The sequence below is a fragment of the Ambystoma mexicanum genome, chromosome 3q (assembly GCF_040938575.1).
Source record: "Ambystoma mexicanum isolate Mex_15411 chromosome 3q, UKY_AmexF1_1, whole genome shotgun sequence".
Lineage (NCBI taxonomy): Eukaryota > Metazoa > Chordata > Amphibia > Caudata > Ambystomatidae > Ambystoma > Ambystoma mexicanum.
The window spans coordinates 1,163,504,195-1,163,520,864 of record NC_090926.1 but is presented as its reverse complement, the minus strand read 5'-3'; the positions used below and the strand labels follow the sequence as shown (position 1 = coordinate 1,163,520,864).

Here is a 16,670-nt window from a genome sequence, read left to right as displayed (position 1 = left end):
TATAGGCCCGGGTCTTTTTTTTGTAGACCAGGATAGAAGCTCAGGGGCTACAACCAAAAGGCTAGCTAGCCCCGACATCAGCATAGCCCTGGATCTTTTCCAGACCTACTAACACCCCTAGCCAAGTAGGAAGTGTGTCGAATTTTCATGGTACCACACCGCTATGGTTCTTGGGCCCGGTTTGCTGCCGCCTGTGAACGCAGATAGGACTTCTGTAGTCTAGCAAAATGAATCTGGCAGAAGAAAAGCGCCTGGCAGCCTTGGTCTTTCCTCTGGCGTGTCTGGTCTGTGGATGCCACCGGTCCTCTCATGCCAGCAATGAATGCATTAATGCCCAGGCCGCCCTGCTCCCACGCACACAGCTGTGCCCAGCCTCTACACGGCAGCCATTGGTTGAGATTGGGGGGCGTGGTGCAGAGCGCACTGGCAGGCCCTAGGCAGGTGTGGGCGGTTATCCGATCCGGGTGGGAACAAAATGCCGAAAGAAAACAGTTCACCGGCAGCGCGCAGAAGGGCGGGCGATCCCGGGTTGCCGGTGACGCACAGGGTTGCCTACTTTCCACCAAGCACCGCCTCATGCAGAAATGAAGAAAAAAAAAACTCAACTTAACCCCGTGACTGGCACGAGAGGCTCGGCCAGCGTTGGTTTTATGCTTTGCCTTCTGGGGCCGAGGGCCCTGCACGTGCCAGAATGCAAAGCAAGTGCGACGGCTCTGCGAGAGCAGCCTGCAACTTCTATGCAGTCACGTGCTCTAGAGAAAGGTCTGCCGGACAGGGACGGCGCCCGGACCTTTCAACTTTTTCAAATGAAAGGGGGTGTGGTTAACGTCTCGAAGGTGTACCCAGCAACTGCCCCCCCTATCAGTCATCAGTCTTTTATTACCCCAATACATTCCTTTACAGATTTTGTTCCGGCGTAGCAAATGTTCGCTTTGCGGTGTATTAAATGTGCGGTTTGCAGCGCTCTCCTTACAAGCTGCATTTGCTGGAACCTTTCTGGCTGGCTCTTCCCTCGGGGTATTTATTTTTTATTTATATTCATTTATAAAGCGCACCACAGCCCGTGGTCATTGCGGCGCGGTTACAGAGAACATCAGAATGCAAGAAAGATTTCGGGTAAGGGTTATACATAGTTGCACGGGAGCAGAGAAGGGGGAGAGGGGTGGGACAGGGGAAGGCACGATGAACAACCACAATATACAGATGTGCAGAGGCGTTGCTAGGGGGGGCGCGCCTTGCACCTTATGACTGCAAGCCTCACCAGAATGCAAAGCTAAAATCAGCCCCGTGCTCCCCACACCAGTGCACACAGTACTCGCGCTTGGCACACGCCCCAGCAGGGAGACTCCCCGGGATTCAGGGAGACCCCGGCGTGCGTAGCTTGTCACTGCATGCATCCGACCGCACCCCTCAAACTCCCAAAGCCAATTCTGGACTGGTTAGGGTCTTCCCTGCGTGAAGTCGTACAGTGTAACAGTTTGCCGGTGCTCCGCGATGTCACGTGACGCCGCACCACCACCAGCTGAATTCAGCCAGGCAGCAGAGCAGATAAAAGTTCCAGAGAACCTGTGAACCCAAATCTGCGGCGGAATAGAAGTTCGCGCCATTTCCATTGAATAATTAGGCTACAACTTTCAAATACTGAGCGAAAAAAATAAAATTAAAAGTCACTCCCTTTTCCAGCTTGTGATGCAATCTATTTTGAAGCTCGCCTACTCTGCTCAAGGATACACGTGTATGCGATGTTGCTAAACCCTCTACATGCCCTTTAAATAAATATATGAGCACATTCCAGGGCGTTAATAAATGAGCCCTAGAGTTAGCTTTATCCACAAACTTCAGTTCCCCAGACGGGTCACTGCGCTGCCCCGTGTTCACTGTCAAGAGTCCTATTCAAAGCGGCCCTCGTCACTAGCACGTCTCACTAATGGCATTGTAAAGAGCCAATATTCCGGGGGAAGTTGTTGGGGGAGAGTTAGTTCCTACACCTTGGAAGCCATTAGCTCACAAGGGGGGCCCCGGGGGGAACGCGAAGCGTTTCCCCCCGGGGTGTATTTTGGCGCTGCACACGGCCAGCGAGTGGCCGTGGGGGTGTAGAGCGCCCCGCCCGGGGTATTTAAGGGATCAGGGAAGGTTCGGGAGGCAGGCGACGGTTAGGACTTGGCGATTGTCCCGCCCTCCCACCCCTTCATTTTGTTTAGGGAAGTTAGTTATGTAATGGGGGGGGGGACGTTCGTCAGAGGATTATGAGGGGGAGGGGGGGGGTTTATGGTTTAGGGGTCTGGTAAGAGGGTAGGGATGGTAGTTTGGTGTGACAGGTCAGGGCATCGTGAGCGGTGTGTATAATATTGTTGCTGATGTGGCAGGTCAGGCTGGCTGCAGGTCACAGGTAAGAGGAGTTGGGTGTAGAGGGGAGTTTCAGGGGGTCAAAGTTGGTCGGGGTGCCGGGGGCATGGCCCCTTTTGATGTGGGGGGAGGGAAGCACAATGGGGGAATGACACGGGAAAGGAGGGGGTGGCGCTGTTTGCACAAGCAGGTCACCCCGGGGGATCAGGTATTGAGCCTGGAGGGGCATGGCCCCTGGGGAGAAAGCGGGACGCCTGGAAAAGGGGCAAGGATACGGTAGGATCCAAGGGATCATTAGGGAGGAATGGGTTATTTATTTATTTAACTGTTGGGGGAAAATGGGAAATGTTTAAGTTATTTAATTGATTGTTCAAATAGCTATTTAGTTTGTTAGGCCATGGAGCCAGTTAAGCGTTTTGATTGTAAGCTTTGGCCTGTCACATTAAAGCGACCTTTTCCACTTTTAAATGAGTCTGGGTTTTTGTGCAGTAAGCCAAAATGGTAGCATGCTTGGCAAGGGCGTTAATTACACATTGAAGGATTCATTCTATTACGTTTTTGTAAAGCGCTAGCTCGCCCGCAGGCCTCAGAGCGCTAACAGACAGTACAGAACAGTGAGCATATAATATTAGCATGATCAAGAGGCGGTTAGATCCATGGTTCCAGTGGATGGGTCAGAGCAGGTGATCTACGCATCTGCGCCATCAAACAGGCTGCTTTTAATCGACTTTCTAAATTGAGCGTATGACGGCAGTTGCCTGAAAGAAGGAAGGTTGTTCCAAACATTTGGACCCCACGCATTAAAGCGGAGTTCTCCGTACGTTTTCAGTATGAAATGTGGTTGTTGGGAGGAGATTAGTTCGCCTAGGGGGCATTCTTTTAATGCAATTTTGTAGGTACAAAAAGGTGCAGTACAAGCAAGGCACTTATAACCCAGACAGTAGGCCTTGGAACAGAATCCTTTGAGAAGCAGGGAACCAATGCAGCCTCCTCTAGGCAGTAGTCACATGGTCTCTGCGTGCTATACCACAGACGGCCACAACTGCTCCATTTTGCATAGTTTGCCGTTTCTTTTTATCGGTTATTGTAGTACCTGCCAATAATCCATTACATTAGACCAACTTCGAACTGATAGTCGCAGTGGTTATTAAGGCTCGATTTGCTTCTGGGATATAGGGTCCAATCTGCCACAGCTGATGGCTAGTATAGGTGCAGCTATATCTTATGCGCACAACATGTTCGTCAAAGATAAAGTTGCAGTCAAAGACTACTCCTAGGGTCTTGACTTTGCTAGAGACCTGGACAGTGGCCACTCCAACTTGAAAGGCTCCAAATCGAAGGTCAAGAGACGCAAGCTTGGCCACGCTGCCCACAATCACAATCTCTTTTTATCGTTAAGGGCTAGGAAGTTATTGGTCATCCAGGCCTTAATGGCATTAAAGACACTGTAGACCAGCAGGGAGTCTGCCTCAATTCTGTGGGGGCACTAATTGCAAGAAACACCAGATAAAAGGTGTGGCATTTTAGGTGTAGAAGTAAATTAAACGGTGCACCAGAAAAGGGATGAACTGGCCTTAATGCATGACGACACATCAGGCGACCGACAGATTTATTTCAATTGATTCCGGCCACCTTGTCACCCAAACCGCCCGAGTATTGCAAAGGTTATTGACATGCAATTGTGTGGCAATGAAGCGCATTGCATTACTGTGAACAAGTACAAAAAAAATACACAGATCTGCATGCGCCAAGAACGAACTTGTTGCTCACAATTAAATATGTGACACTAAGGGGGGGGGGTGGTGTGTCTGTGTGTGTCTGTGTGTCTTGACCTCAGTGGTCGAAGTGAGTGGAGCGGTGCTCCTGTACTTTTATAGTAAAAAGAAACCGGTCCGGAATGGTTTCGTTTTAAAATAAAAGTGTAGGAAGAAGTTGAAACTTGCCCTTTCAGTGCACTGAAGGTCCCTTAAACAGCAGGTGCAAGTGTTTGGTGGTGTGTATTGTGTGCGGGAGGGGACGTGGTGATGGGGTTAGTGGGGAGTGGGTGCAGGCCGGCAGGGAACATAGTTCCACTACTTCTTTTCGTACACTGCGACCACTGCTCGACCTGGCTGTCCTACAGAGCCGTGGCCAGACAGAACAGAGAATACACGGTGCCCGCGGCGGCTGCACAGTTAACAAGGGCCAGCAATCAGTAATGTAAAGCGTTTCACTGTTAGCACCTGCATACATTTAGTTAGCTCCTCTCCCAAAATGTGAAGGTTCAGCCCTAAATGATAGCACGCACCCCTGTTTGCACTCACAATCATGTAACCTGTGTGGCTCCAAGTCCCCAAAAACACAGTACTACCGCCAAATTTGACCCCCAGTTTTTCCAATGGCGCCGAGATTGCCTCCCGAGCACCCCCTTCAATAAGGTACCCTAAACCTGCAGCCCCAATTCCCGTACAGTGCTGCCCATAACTGAAACCATGAGGGTGCGGGGGAGCCCCCTAATGGCCAGCCTTGGGTTTCCCCATCCTCCACCCCACTTTTGATATGGTGACCAGATTAAAAAAGTAAACCTGGGACAGGTCAACTAACATAGAAGTAGGACTAACTCTTGAAAGTGGCTGTGAAGGCACTACACTTCAGTGGAGTTTGGGGGTTTAAGCGTTACTGTTCAAGGAAACCCATTATAACGAAGGCTACCCCTTTTCACTGATTTATATACATAATGCAGACGGAAATCAATCTGCATTTATAAAAATGGAGGAAAAAAGTGTGTCTGGTTCTGTATGATGTCACTCATACCTGACAGCAGGCCAATCGCATTGCAGATCAGCATGGAGAGTGTAAACATTGCATTAAAATAGCACAAAAGTTCTTCAAATGGCTGACAGCATATATCTTAAGGCAGCAGGAAACAGTTCATATGCAAACTGATCTTGCATTTCTTTCCAATATCGCTGCATGTGTGCCTTAATAAAGGCATTTTTTGAAATTAGAATAAATGCAGAAAAATACTGATTGCAAATTATCTTCATATAACAATGTGGATAAATACAGAAAAAAAGTAAAAAAATAAATATTGATGAATACAAACAGAAAATGCAGAAAAATAAATACTATAAAACCGGAAGCCTTAATTATAATTAATTTATCACAAACGAAGACTTATCTTAGGCTGTAAAACGCACCATTTCTTTGGTGCGAGATTGGGCTTTCACTCCCGCCTGTCGGCCATGAAGACCTACTACAAAAAACCAGGGACCACTGCAGTTTCTAATGGGAACATAATCTTGAGAAAGGAGAACAGAGCACCAAAGACTGGGACAGTCCCGGCAAAACATGGACATCTGGTCACCCTTACCTTTGACCTGCAATTCCAGTAGGGCAGCGGAACCCAAGTGAGTGGACACATGCAGTGACCCCCCCCCCCCTCCCACCAGAGCAGCCTGCTAAAAACAGTGTTTTCTTCCCATGGGCCCCGACTCAGGGAAGAGAGGAGTAGACCCGTTCTATTTCGGACAGAGGATTCCAATCAAAAATTGTGATGTTGGGCTGGCAACCATATAGATTTAGTGAGGAGGGCGGGCTAAGTGCGGCAGCTCGCTATTACACCTCCCACCATGGGAGCAAGTCAATTGGCGACTTGCTGTTATACGCCTGGCTTATCCCACCAGGCCTGGCCTCCTGTAGAAGGGATGTGGCCAAACTGCTCAGGCTGGGCTTCCCCTCTCCCCGCCCCCCCCATTGGCGTGGGACCAAGGGTGACGATTCATTCGAAACCTCGAGTATACGAAAGTTATAGACATTAAAACGGAACGAAAGTTCGACGAGCTCTCAGGAATTCAAATTACCGTTCTCTACTGGAGCCACATGGAGTGGCAGGAGAGGTTTGGAGCGGTGCTGCTCTATTTTTTTTATTTTTTTATAAAATGTTATTGTTCCTATACTTTTATTTTTTTTTAAAAAAAACATTCTGGAAAGGTTTCGTTTTAAAATAGTTCAACTTTAGTGCGCTGAGCATTCCCTTAAATAGCAGGTGTGTTTGGATTGCACGTGGAAAGGGGGAGTGGTGATGGGGTTTGTGGGGAGTGAGTGCAGACCAGCAGGGAACATAGTTCTACTACTTTCTGTACACTTCGAACACCGACCATAATAAGCACAGTGCTCTGCAGCAGGCGCACTAGCCCTCTGAGTGATGCAGAGATTGCAAAGACGTGCCTGTGGCAAATCAATGGGGGTCACCAGAGGTCCAGGGATGAATATCGGTCTCCAAACCATCAATCAGCCCCACACCTCTAGTACACCAGAAGGGATCTGAACAGATGGGAACACAAGCAAATGATAAACCCTTGTCCAATTTTGGTAATGTGGACGGAACGGCAGGCTTATTTTAGCAAGGTCATGGATCGTTGGTTAGTTGCAACACAACGAAAATACAATTACCCAATGATAAAAGTGACTGCCCGGTCAAGGTTGCATAAAAATATCTACTTTATTATTATTCAACAAACATTCAAGCACACTACAAAAAACAACCCACCCTATAAAGGAATGCAGAGGACAGAGTTTCGAAAAAGGCTGCACTATGGATACTGACAGGAGGGTTATCTGTAAAGTAATGAATCGCAATAGTTCAAGGATACTTGGTTGCAACACAAAGGGTGAAATGGGTCATAAAATGTCACTAGGGGCCTTCGGAGAAGGACCAAGTGCATTGTGTTTGTAGAAGTTCTTGGTGCTCGACCGGGTCGAGCCTGTTTCAGGGCAGCTCCTACAACAGAGTTCAAGATGGGAGACAACTGCAGATAACAGGCGGCGAGTGAGGCTGGACAGATGGCTGCAGGCCGGCCTACCCAGTGGCTCAGGGTCAAGAATCTGGTCGAGGAGTCTCGGATAGCGTTAGTGACTGTGGTGTGTCTCAGCGGTGCAGTCGGTTGCAGCTCAAGAGGCTTGACTTCTGCAGGCAACTGCTTGTTCTTGGTTTGGGTTACAGACTCCCTGGCACTTACCACCTAATAAGCTTGCTGCAGAGCCTCGCAGGGCACGCTGTGTGCTGGCTGGGTACCAGTTCTGGAGCTGCTGGCGGGGCCTCTGGATTCAGTATTCCCCTCCGTTCCCTGGGAGATGTTTATTAGAGGGATCTTGCTTCCCCCTTTGGAAATCCTGGCCTTCCTTCACTAGCGGAAGCTGCAAGGCAGACGGTACCTTCAGCCAGCGTCCATATGAGTTCTTCTGGTTATTCCTTGCAAAGTCTTTAGATGATCTGCCCAAAAGAGGGACTCAGTCCTCGTTTAAAGCCAAGTGGGCCACAGTGATTGGAGTAGGCCAAGCCTACCTTAATGAACAATCCTGGGTTCCCAACAGCAATTCTACTGAATGCATGGGACCATAACCAGAGAGCTTTGCAACAGAAAAGGTAAAGGGGTGAAAACATGTGATACTAAGTCCCACCCATCTTCCGGACTGTTTTGGATCAAGGGGTCTCTAGTTAGGGAGCTCTCTGTGGTTCCTGATTAAAGCGGCAGGTCTCCCTTGAAGCTGTGGCGAGAACAGACTGTCTCCATCAATCCACATCCTCTAACTTCTGAATGGGGTCCCCCTGCGGGGGATGCTGACTGTAAACATAGTCCCAGACATGACAGGTCACTGCCCTTGATCCCGAGAGGTGGGAGCTGGTTTCAGGTTGCCACAGTGCACATCAAAGGTTGCTGGGGTTTTCTGGTCTCCTTTCTTTTAGCCTCTGCAGCCAGGCTTGAAGTATCTCCATTAGCATGTTAATTGCTGCCACCAACTGCAGAGGGTAAAAAATGTGCAGGGCAGATCCACGGAGCCTTTGATAGTTAATTGGGTTGGTTGGCCATGGCAGGAGGAAGGAAGGTTTTGGCCCTCCACCTTCTGAGATGCATTGTGTACTCTACATGTTAGATCTCAACTATGACGGGGAGGACTGGGCCTATATCCACCCAGAGCGCACGGGACTATGTGCATGTTGTGTGGAAAGCATAGAGGTTGATCTACCATCATTGAATTCCATATAACTTTCCATGCCCAGGTGAGCGCACACCCACTGTGCGGATGGTCGAATTCCTCAGTGTCCTACCTTTATTAAAAACTTAATAGAATGTCCTCCGCAATATTACCCCTAAACTGTTGCACTGGTATTGGAATTAGCCAACTAGAGGCACATATACCCACCGTCTATCCCACTGGCTTTGGCTAGTGTGATGGCAGGGTCACACAGATTTCAGCAGCAGGTGCATTAACCCAGCAGACTGTCTTTTCAGAATTAGAAGCTTTGATTGGTCGGTTGCACACACCTGTAATAAGTGTTCAGCTCACAGAGCTATTTTACCAGCTAATTCTAGATTCTTTCCTTGCAGCCCATTCCACCCCTGCGTGTTTTAGAGATGCTGGAGAGCTTGCCATTCTATACAGCGCTTCCTAGAAGCAACTGGAACTCACGTGTGAAGAGACGCCGGAAGACCTGCAATCAGGGGGGCTGGACTCCTAGGAAGGGCCGAGGGAAGCTCAAAAGATTATAGCGGCTCGAGGAGAGCTCAGGATAAAACACGTTTCAATACCAATGCTCAATGCATTTAATAGACATTTCATTACTCATTTCATCAACTTTAAGAGGAAGATAGAATCCTGGATGTGTCGCCTAATCCCAACATGCAGGGATAACAGATCTCTGCAGCAGGGGCATTCACCTCATGAGCAGTGTTACAAAAAAGAACGGACCTTAGCTCCCCATAGATCTACGTGAAGTTATTTTTAGAGGCTGTAAATATCAACCTCGGTACCGGGATGTAACGCGGGAGCTCTGCCGAAATCCGAGAAGGAGTGTCGGATGGCGCACAGATGGAGAGGTGCATTGCGAGAGCCCCCCTCCCCTACCGAGAGCTTCAGTAGCGGGACCTTGGTCAATGATGCTGTGCCGGATAGAGGTCACTGAGCACTCCAACGCCTGTATCGTGAAAGCGAGGCCGGGCGGGCCACATCACCATGGGAGTGGGAGGCCGGGCGGGCCACATCACCATGGAGGCCGGGCGGGCCACATCACCATGGGAGTGGGAGGCCGGGTGGGTCTCTTGCTACTGGGCTTTGTTGCTTCCCAGTTAGGCTTGTGCTTTATAAAATCCCATACACATACAGAGGCACGTGGCAGGATAGAGTTGGACGGTGCAGGTTAGGATAACAGGTGCGTTGGCAGACCCCTTTGGATGCCTCAGTAGGGGGCACCAAGCTGTCCTGCAGGGCAAGGTCGGGGTACGTTGTGGCATCTGTGGTTTGATCGTGCCGTGCAACAGCACCGAATGGAACCGCCCAGGGTGTGGAACCAGAGCTTGGCACAAAGACCAGAGGACTGTGAAATGCCCCCACATCCGAAAATGCACACCTGGTGCAATTATTATGTGCTAGTTTTTGCAGGAGGGGTCAGTTGTCCTGCTGAAGGGCATAGATTTATTTTGTGCTGCATCGGCCGGGCAGAACACCATTTCTTGTCGAGTGTAGTGCAAACCTTCCCCACCTGGGATACATGGTAAAAACGTGCACTTCCCCATCACTGGACAACCCGAGGTCAAAGTGGGCAGGAACTAAAGATACAACGTTCTCTTAGATTTTGGGGGACACCCAAGATTATTCTTACTTTATTAGACAGGAGCACCGTGATGGACAACTTTATTTTTGTATTTAGTACCTGCTTCCCCTCTAGGGATTTGAACCTGGGTCAGTTGGGTAACACTTCAGTGGTACACCATGCTGAGCTATCTTGCAGGCGCTGTGCTGCTTTGTATAGACTGCCTCAGACAGAACGCTAATTGTGAAACAGTCACAGAGGCCACACAGCTCCCGCTCTCATTGGCCGATTTTCAGGACGTTGTTACATTTCTGAGACTCCTCCCATATGCTTCCCCTTCCCAGAGAGTGGTTTACGGGTGTACCAGTCCGATCAGTGTGACCGATTCCTGGGACGAAAACCACCATTTCATTTATGCATTGAAAATTTAAATAGTGGGGAAGGGTAGCCCAGGAGAAACACCTTTGTCTAGGAAGCAAGACAACACAGCACCACACAGGTTTGAATCCTGATCCCGTGCTCAGAAACCACAACGCTAGTATTCATTGCCTTATAAATGAACAATTAAATAAATAAAAGCATTTTGCCAAGAAGCATCAGTGCAGGGGATATTGATGGCTGGAGCAGCCCTGTGATTCGGCGCTCAGCCTGGACCCGATACTCGAGTCCTCCTATCACCAATAGGCAACTATGAATTCAACGCCAGAGCCCTTAACACCATATACACCACCATCCAAGCCTGGATGGCCCTGAACGGACCATGTCTCAACAGTGACAAGACTGAGCTTCTCATGATCGGATCTACTGAAACCCTCAGGAACCTCAGTACACAATACAGTCGCTTTACGATTGATAACAGCAAAATACCTGTTTCTCAGTGAAAACGCTTGGAGTTCACCTAGAATCAAACCTCTCCATGACAAGGCAAGTCAATGCCATCGCCTCTGCAGCAGCATACCACACAAAATGCAGCCCGTTTCCATCTAAGGACAACTGTCTGACCACTGACAGAACCATAACAGGGTCAAGATGAGACTACTGCAATGCCCTCTGCTTGGGTACATCAGTAAAAAAAGATGGAAAAGTTGCAGATTATCCAAAACAGTGTTGCGTGCAGCCCCGGGAACCCCCAAAAGAGACCACAACTGCTGCCAAAAAACTCATTGGCTACCCATTAAGGAGTACTCATCAAGGCCCTTGCTTTGACCCACAAACGTGGGTACCAAACTGCCTCTGCATAGCTTCATCAAAGAAAACAAATGTCTGCATCTACCAGACCAATCAGAACTCCCTACTCCAACAAGCTCACACGTCCCAAAATCAAGAGTCCAAGCAGGAGGTGCCAGCTTCCCCTACCTGGCAGCCCTGCAGTGGAATGCCCTTCCGCCATCCCTAAAGGATGAAAACACGGCCTTCCGCAGAGCGGTCAAGATGCTACTCCATCTAATCCTCACCTGTCACAGTCAAATAACACCATCAAGTCTCACCTGCCTGTAACATATGCTGCACGATTTCTATGTTAAATGCATGTAACCTACCTGTATTAACTCCAGCGGTCGCCCAGTTGCCACATGCAACAGTGCCTCGATGTTCAAGAGTTGTTTGTGGGTTATATAAATTTAAACAAATAAAAAATTGAAAACATTCATTCCAACCAGCAATGGGAAGCAGCTGGAGACAGGAGACAGAACTAGAGACTTCCCGCCAAGGGCTTGTATGTGCGTCCTGAATTCCCATAGGAAGTCATTGTAGGCTCCGCCCACTCCTGCAGTCAAGTTGCACATTCAGAATGTACAGAGCTACACGTGGGGGCGGGCAATACCAATCCGGGGGCCCTCTCCTCGCAGAGGAGGCGTCTCCTTAAGATGACACCAGCCTGGTGGAATGGCCCAAGTTTCTGGGGCTGGGAAATCGAGGGACGGGAAGCCGGGTGGTTGAAGGAGCAGAAGAGGGAAGCAGCACAGGGTGGTACGAGCGAGGCAGGAGAAGGAGAGGAGATGGCAGAGCTGATCTAATTTACTCTCAGGAGCGGTCTGGACGGCAGTGCCTCCGCAGGCACGGAGATCACTTTAGAACTTCGAAGTTGGGGCGGAAAATGAAGCTGGAGGCCTGGCCAGCCAACATGTCAGACTTGGCAATGATAGCACGAGCTTCCTCTAAACCGAGGCTGTGGGGAGGCTTTAGCCTCTGGGCCAAGTCTTGTAGACCTCCATGACCACGGTGGGCGGAGGAGAAAGCGGCGCAATACACGCCGGGGCGCATTAGACTGTTTTAGCCTGGTCCTGGCCCTGGCTGCTTGGTGGTACCTACATATGCACGAGGTATGTAATCTCTTGGAAATCCCGATTCATACATTAGTAGAAACTATGATTTGTATTGTTTTTAATATATAAAAATGCACCCCCATCAGTTCATCTACGTTTCCAACCCTCCCCCTAAATCAGGCATTGAGGTACCACTAGCCTGATCCACCAAGGCCCCGAAGTACACAACGGTCCACGCAACCATACTGCGACAGCGCACACTCAGTACCCCCATCCAGCCTGCTGCAGCAGAAGCCACAAAGGGCCCTACTTTTCCTGTATGCAAAGGACCAGCTCCAGAGACCCAAAAAACATACCCCCTTACTCTCTCCAACTTCAGACCCCAATGTCTAATCCGGGACCATGCCCTACCCAAGGGATTCTAAAATAGTACAGCCTCTCCCATAGTCCCCGGCGTTGCCACTCCAGCAATGCAGTTCAGGTACTGGAGTGGAACCGAAATCATGCTCCCTACTACCCACCCCAGTAATGCCCATCAATCAATGTCAACATGATATGATCCACACAATGCTGCATCAGCAACCCAAAATACAGTACAGAGCACAGTACTGCCACCCATCCAGCTTTACACCCTCAAGAAGGTCAACAGAGTACCATCTATTCTCAGCTCCCAGTACAGCACATCCTCAGAGAAGCCCCGAGCACAGTACCGCCTGCTAACCTACCTAGCTTGCTCCCAAGGGACCCCAACAGTGTTTCATCCACTAACCCAGAACATAGCTACCACAGTCCAGCCACCTGGACGGTGCATGCGGATGGGTCCACGAGGGACACCAGAGACAAATATTCTTTGGATGGTAAAACATCTGCATCTCTTACATCAAGAAATGCGAAGTCATACATGATCATATTACCAAAGATTGTTACGTCATCATTACATCATTTATGTACTAGACCGTGCAATAGTGGCAGTGGCCACCCCCTCCCCTTCATGCTCCGTAAAGGGCCCGAGAAATGTGACCCCTAAACCGACCAGACCCGCTCCCTCATACCGGTGAAGACTGGTCTATCAGCCCCTGACACGACACCTCACCACTCCACACCGAACATAAGAGCATAACCTAAATCGGCAATACATCTCCCTGCCAGTGACCCAGATGGCTAAGCCCATAGCTCAATTCAATGTGCCCCAACCTACCGCCACAGCAGGGCCACTGGCATACCAGTCAGGGGGAACTCCTCCCTTTCCTGAAACAATACTTCTGCTCAGCTCTCGAAACCAACTACCCTCCGGTCCCAGCCAAAGGAGAGGCAGAGCACCTTCTGCCCCTTCCCTCCATGCCTCCCTGCTAAATGGCAGGGCTATTGTTGCAAGAATCCAATAGTACATTACTGCCCCCTCACCCAGCTCAAATTCAGTACACACATCTTCTGCCCAGGGACCACACCACTGCCCATGACGTAGCCCCTCAAGGGGCCAGAAACAGTGTGGCCAACCCTCCACAGGGACTGAACTTGCAGACAGCCACACAGCACCGGCTTGTAGCTTAAAGGAGCCTTGGTAACTTGACACCAACAACTACCAGGAACCACCTTAAACTCCACATGCCAACAAGTGCCATACACACATACCTTGATGGCACTAACTGCGTTGGAGAGCATGGTTACAAATGGACTAGTAGAGCGCACCTAAGACAATGGACCGCACCCCCATCAATGATATGTTTAAAAAAAAGATATAATTCAACACGAACTTGGATGGTAGAACATGCCATGTCAGCTGCCAAGCCACACATGCCATAGCAACACCCAAGAGGCATCACAGGACGTTTGCCTACAGTTCAGCGCCACCGAGGAATGCACTGTGGGTACAAGTGCGATAGAAAGTCGCCTTGATCTTATATAGCAATATGAGCGTGATGTGGCTAACATCTGCCTGAAAAATGTGACCCCCCCTCCCAGGAGGAAAACAATCTAATCTATGGACATAGGTTCACTCTCCCCCCCCCCCAAACTAAAGGCAAGAACCCCCGAGCTGCTCTGCTGGAGATTAAGGTACAGTGCTACCTCCCCTCCTCCCCCCACACAGCAGCAGCCGGTCTCAGTGCTCAACAAGGACGGGGCCTCTCCTCTGAACGCGAACAGCCCTGCTCTGTTAACATGCGCCCACACACGTGTACCTCGGCTTGGGGTGGACGCTTAACGGGGAGCGCAGAGTGAGCGAAGGGTCCCCGGGAACGTTAAGGCTCCCACCTCAGCCGCTCCAGGGTCACTCACCGGCACAGGGGTACCACCTCCCACGCGGTCTCCGGGAGCCTCAGATCCGAGCGACAGATGACCAACAGCACAGGCGCATCCCGCGGTGGCGGCACACGATGGGGCGTCCTTCAAGTCTCCCGTTTCATGTTACCCCCCCCTGGGTGAGTCGCCCGTCCCGAGGCGGGACGTCCCGGGTGACTAAGAAGAAGCAGAGGGACTCTCTCTGGACTCTCCCTTCACCAGCACAGGGCGTCTCTTCCCAGCAGCACTCTCATCTCAGCCCGAAGCAGCGAGTCTCCACTCTCAGAAGTGACATCTCTCAAGAGAACTCTCTGCTCCCTCCGAGTGAGGGAGTTCCTGGAGTGCAGCTCTCTCCCGAGTCCCTTCTTTCCCGAGCAGGTAGCCCCTCACTCAGCAGCCTCGCAGCCCTGCGAGAGTCCCGGGCCCCCTGCGTGTGTTTGCCCGCTCCCTGGTAGCAGACTCCCCGACTGAGGCGGGCCGCTCAGCTCACGCATGAATGAATGGGGCCGGTGTGTTCCTGCAGGGAGGGGCCCAAGGCCAGAGCCCACAAGAAGGGGAAAAAAACCCATACATGAAGTGCAGTTAGGCGGCGGAGAAACTAAGAGCAGGAAAGGGCGGAGGGACGAGGGCAGCAATTAACCCCACCTGAAAGCCTCCTAAATCAAGTTGCCAGGGAGGGAGGGCTAAGTGCACGGCTGGCCCCGCCCCCTGCTGGGAGCCGGGCCCGCCCCCTGCTGGCAGCCGCCTCTGCATGCTGCGGCTGCCTGCCAGAGGGAGGTGATAGCCAGCAGGCATGTGGGAGTGCAGCCTGCACGGGGGCTCTTGCCCCGCCCCCACCCCCTGAGCTGCACAGGAGCGCCCTGGCATGCGAGGAGCGCAGCAGCAAGCGGGCGGGCACCAATGAAAAAGTGGCCCACGGGTGCAGCCGGCAATTCATTCCTTTTGTGACACTGAATAGTACCCAAGGGGCAGTTTTTTGATGACATATGAAGCAAATTCTGCATTTTAAAGCATGTGCTTCAGCGACACTGGTCAAAACTATTAGCCGCAGGGTGAATTAATTCATCAAACGGGGCCCCATTGGCCCAAAAAAGTGGCACACTTTGTCCAATAAAACTGGCCCACACCAGCATTTTGTGTTTTTGGTTCGGGCATGGGCCTATTGCCCTGTAGGCCAGTCTGAGCCTCTGGGAAAACCCACAACAGAAAGGCAGCTGCCCACACAGTTCCCCTTGCCAGGTGTCAGAAGGCCGTCCAGGATTTTCCCTTGGATTTCTGAGACTTGCCGTGTGTTTAGCTCCCCCTCTATAATTTTGGAAAACTACAGGTCCCACAGTTCAAAGGAAACAAAAGAATACTAGTGGGTGTAATTGTGGCTCCCCTTCCTTCGGGTACCAGTTGCCCAAGACCAAGTCTCAAATCATACTCCAGAGACAAAGGGATGTTAACTCGGGCTCTCCTTCCATCACGTAGCGTGACACATATTAATTATCTTAACACCCTGACGTACACGGCGCACCCCTTAAAGGCATAAGCATCACCATGAACCTCCTTTACCATAATAACAACAAAATCAAAATAACTTTGAACAGCTCGTTACATACCATGTAACACCACATATAGGTCACTGAGGGCGTTCCAACCACAAAGCGCATTGATGCCATACAAATGGGGAAAGAGCGCTATATGAATAACCCAATACAATACATAGCTGTGTAGTACAGAAACGTCCTCCGGAACCTGCTTCCAACCCCCATTCCTGAGAGCCTGTCCAGTGATGTGGAGGCATCCCGACCCTCTCTAGCTGTTGCGATCTCTTCTACTGCCGTGGGATTAGCACTCTTCGTAACCAGACATAAGTCGTTTCCTGTGTCTCTTTCTTCTCTTTGTGTATCTGACCTGTGGGGGGACGCATGCCGCCGCATTGTCACCCCCCGGGTGGTAGGATAGCGGTGCTTCCGAATGGACCGCGGCACCTGCCCTTATGCTCCCAACTCATACTTACCTGGCAGGCGAGAATCTGTGATTCGAGCGGCAGATCTCCCAGAGTGAGGCTCCTCCGTGGCACTTTGGATGCGCGCACCCCTGCAGGAGGTGTTGCATGACTGTGGAGCCCTCTGACCTGGTGGGCTGGGGAGATAGAGCAGAGCGCTGAGCTGCTGGGGGCAAGGGGCAGACATTAGGTGTGTTTATTAGGCCACACATTG

The 16,670-nt window shown here is 50.7% G+C and overlaps 1 protein-coding gene across 1 annotated transcript in view; it reads right to left on the bottom strand.

Moving 5' to 3' along the window:
* The window catches only part of LOC138447701 (volume-regulated anion channel subunit LRRC8E-like), a 291,534-nt gene extending 276,411 nt beyond the window's left edge, over positions 1-15,123 (bottom strand). The window contains exon 1 of the mRNA XM_069603990.1: positions 14,461-15,123. The gene's annotated coding sequence lies outside the window, so the exon portion shown is untranslated. The remainder of the gene's footprint in view (positions 1-14,460) is intronic.
* Between the last annotated feature and the right edge of the window lie 1,547 nt (positions 15,124-16,670).